This window comes from Berghia stephanieae, chromosome 2 (genome assembly GCF_034508935.2).
Source record: "Berghia stephanieae isolate SIO BIC M18660-M18661 chromosome 2, UCSD_Bste_1.3, whole genome shotgun sequence".
Classification (NCBI taxonomy): domain Eukaryota; kingdom Metazoa; phylum Mollusca; class Gastropoda; order Nudibranchia; family Aeolidiidae; genus Berghia; species Berghia stephanieae.
The window spans coordinates 6100363-6104220 of NC_088361.1; the positions used below are offsets into that span (position 1 = coordinate 6100363).

At 34.6% G+C, this 3858-nt stretch overlaps 1 protein-coding gene across 1 annotated transcript in view; it reads right to left on the minus strand.

Moving 5' to 3' along the window:
- LOC144966697 (mitochondrial fission process protein 1-like) overlaps nt 1–3268 on the minus strand; it is a 23544-nt gene extending 20276 nt beyond the window's left edge. Inside the window, exon 1 of the mRNA XM_078903459.1 lies at nt 3140–3268. The gene's annotated coding sequence lies outside the window, so the exon portion shown is untranslated. The remainder of the gene's footprint in view (nt 1–3139) is intronic.
- Between the last annotated feature and the right edge of the window lie 590 nt (nt 3269–3858).

Genomic DNA, 3858 nt, shown 5'->3' on the forward strand with positions numbered 1-3858 from the left:
TGTGTTTTATTGTAAGTGATCGAATTGAATGCAGTATTTTGTTTCGTTCCGTTTTCAGGTTTATTATTTCTTCCGAGTCTTTCGTGTTTTGTATCCTGATCCTAAGTTCTTTTTGTTGCCGCGATAGATCGTTAATAGCGATGTTAGGCGTTCGATTTGGTTTGTTCTTAGTTGTATTAATAGAGCCTGCACTTTCTTCCCCCGCATATTTCATTGCCGCTTGCGTCTCTTTCCATTCATTGTTTGGATTGCTGTTTTGCTTTATTTTAAATAGACTTGAGTTAAGTTCATATTGGTAATGAATGCGACATTCTCGCTCATTTACTATTTTTGCCGTGTTTATTTTGACTGCCGTTTTACCTTTCTGTCTTCGTTGTCTGTACACATTTATGTTGAAATTCGTTTTTACAAGTTTGTGATCGGATGTTAGCAGTGTACCACCGTATGATCGCGAGTTGGTTGAGTAGTGTTTATGGCGGTGTCGACATATGATATAGTCTATTTGGTTGTGTATTGTTATCATTTTGTCTTGGGTTTGGTCTTTCCTTTGTCCTACCCATGTTGTCTGGTGTCTTGATGGGTGGTTGAAAGCACTGTTTGTTATGAAAAGTTTTCTCTGTTCACAGAACTGGACTAATTTTTCTCCGTTATCGTTACGTTTTCCTTTTGAGTATGATCCTAAACATAGTGTGTCACTGTCGAGACGTTTTCCTACTTTGGCATTAAAATCTCCAGCAATTATTAATATTGATTTGTTTCCTATTTTGTTCAGTGTATCGTCTAGGTCTTTGTAAAATTTATCAGTTTCCTCTGGGTATTGTTTTGCGCGTTGACTTGTTGGTGCGTAAACATTTACGATTGAGATAGTGAACGTCTTCTTACCGTGATCGTCTTTATTATCGTTATTCTGGTTCCTTGAATTGATCTTACACTTAAGCTCAAGAACACATATTCTGTCCGAAACATTCCATTCGTCACTAGTCAAATCCCTGCAGTTTTTATTTATGAGAAATCCACATCCATAGTGAGGTGAACTGGAAGCAAAGCACAGCAGTCTGTGACCATTTATTGTTTGGTCGACGCCATCTTGGATCTTCGTCTCTTGTAAACACAACACATCGATTTTATAACTTTCTAAATCTTGACACAGTTGTTCCTTTCGAATGTTACTTTTAATAATAATAATAATGTACTTTATTCATCCAAAAATAAATTTTTTGTACAGACGTATAAAATGCCGACAATGATAAATTCATAAATATAATATACGTAAATTAATGTGGTAAAGTAAAGCTTGGTAATAGTTATAGTGTAATAATATTGTAAGTTGTAAGAATAATTAATAGTATAAATTTCAAGAGACATACAGACAATATTATTTTAAAGATATAGATATCTAGTAAAGTGTATATTGATGTCAACATATAAGAAAACAAATTAGTAAAAAGCTAAGACTTAGATACAGTATAATAATATTGTAAATTGACTGAGAAAAATTACATACTATAAATTACATGGCACATTTAGATTAAATAGGTAAATTGTAAAATTGTAGTAAGCGATTTCATAAATTGATGTTTAAAAATTGGGGGTATGGAGCAATTTTAAAGAAAAGGATTCAAAGTTAAAACAGACGTAGACCAAAATTTATAATTTTTCTTATTAAAAATTCTGCAACTGTAGGGTAAAAAGAATCGGAGGTGTCTTTCACTTTTTGTTCTGATAGACAACAATCGGTCACTTCTGTTCGACTTAGTGATATGATAATTTAGAGGATGTGTTGGATTGTCTAAAATATTCCCAATTTTTCTTAAGCAACATTCTGTATATAAATCATTAAAAGACTTGGATCATGTGGTAAGTTTGTTAGCTCTTTTAATAGTCCTGTCAAAGTTAGCTTTGGCTGAGCTATTACAACATGGTTAAAGGCTTAATTTAGGATCGTATCCTTTAAGTGGCTTTAATATAAAAAATATATACATAATTTGATGTATAAATAATGTCCTCAATGTATCATGAAGCAAATGAGTAAACATTTCGGGCAAGTCTTAGACGCCGATGTGTGTGTGTGTGTGTGCGTGTGTGTGTGTGTGTGAGTGTGTGCGTGTGTGTATGTGTGTGTGTATGTGTGTGTGTGTTTGTGTGTGTATGTGTGTGTATGTGTGCGTGTGTGTGTATGTGTGTGTGTATGTGTGTGTATGTGTGTGTGTTTGTGTGTGTATGTGTGTGCGTGTGTATGTGTGTGTGTGTATGTGTGTGTGTGTGCCCTCATTTCTGGTCATATTGAAATCCTAGTTGATACAACGTTCTGTCGATCAACGTTTCTAGACCATACAGGTAACATTCATTCATTGTTGTTTCCAATCTAATATTATTTCACTAGTGAATGGTACGAAATATTAACAAATGTTGTCTAACATCAATATTAATATTATTATTGATATATTATTTTAATGATCTGGATGAGTAAATTTTATTATATTCTCTTGTAAACGTTTCAATAGGGAAGGTAATGAACTACAGGGCCACAAATGGTATCCTCCCATTGACACTGATTACAACATGAATTATTGATATCAATATTATATGAAATATCTCCCGTAATAGTATGATGCTATTTCAGGTAGTAAATATTTTACATTACTGCCGTATTCTGAAAAACCACGTTTTTAAGAAATTAATTTTGTTCAGAATTCGACTTGCCGATGTGCACATAATATTTGCAGGTCTGATAATCCAATTCATTATGAGCCCATATGGTTGTAATGGAAATCTATAAAAATGACTTAAAATGTTAAACGAGGCCCATAGTTGCGTTCGGGTATCAAGCCTGCATATACATGTCACTACTTGCCCCTCAGTATATCGATCGATTAAACTGACCCTCATCTTATCAAAACCTCTCAAAATCTGGGACATTCACGTAAGGACGAGTTTTCTGACCAAAATTTTTAAAACGTATTTTTTCATTATTTTTTTTCAGAGTAAGACAGATTCCATTGATAATGGTTAGGTTTTTGATTAATTAATAATAAGGCAATTAAGTAAATGTGAAAAGCCATTTGCTTATCACAAGACGTAAATCGAGCACAATAATATTAATAAATATTGACCATTTCGCAGCGTGTGTGTCTAGTACCTTTAATGTTTCCAGGGGTGAGATGTTATGAATTTAGCGGAGTCGGGAGGCAGTGATTATTGTCATTAAATGGGATACTCCGACTTGAATGATGCCATTAAAACTAAAGAAGCCATTAACAGGAAGTCATAATCTATTGGAATATCAATGATTCAAAATGAGAATCCATTTGGGTTTGAGAGTAAGCACAGTCAGCTCACTGTTTTATGATAGCGTCATCATTATACATTGTCTGGTTTGAATTGTTCCCAGCGTGTACACAGTTGCAGGTCATTTGTGCGGCTATGTGGTCTTGAGGTATGACACTCGCTTTCGGATCGGAAGGTCCTGGGTTCGAGCCTCGCGCTCCGCGCATAGTTAAGTCCTTGGAAAAGGCTCTTTATTCACTTTCTCTCACCGTACTCAGGTGTAAAATGGCCGTTAACAGCGTTGTCTTTGTCCAACAAATTGTAATACCGACTAAGCATGCGACATGTCCCGTCCTACATGTTAAATGTTGGGCCAGGGACCCCTTGTAAAGGGCTTTGAGCACATTTAGTGGATATTGCGCTATATAAAGCTCATTTTTTTAAAACAAATTATATAACCGGACGTAAATATGGGCTTGGTTTAACATGGTTGTAATGGACAATATATTTGTTTGCGTTAGTTTTAAAGTATTTTGCAATGTAGCAATAAGACCATAACCATTTGGGTTATAAGAGCTGAAAATATAAGAA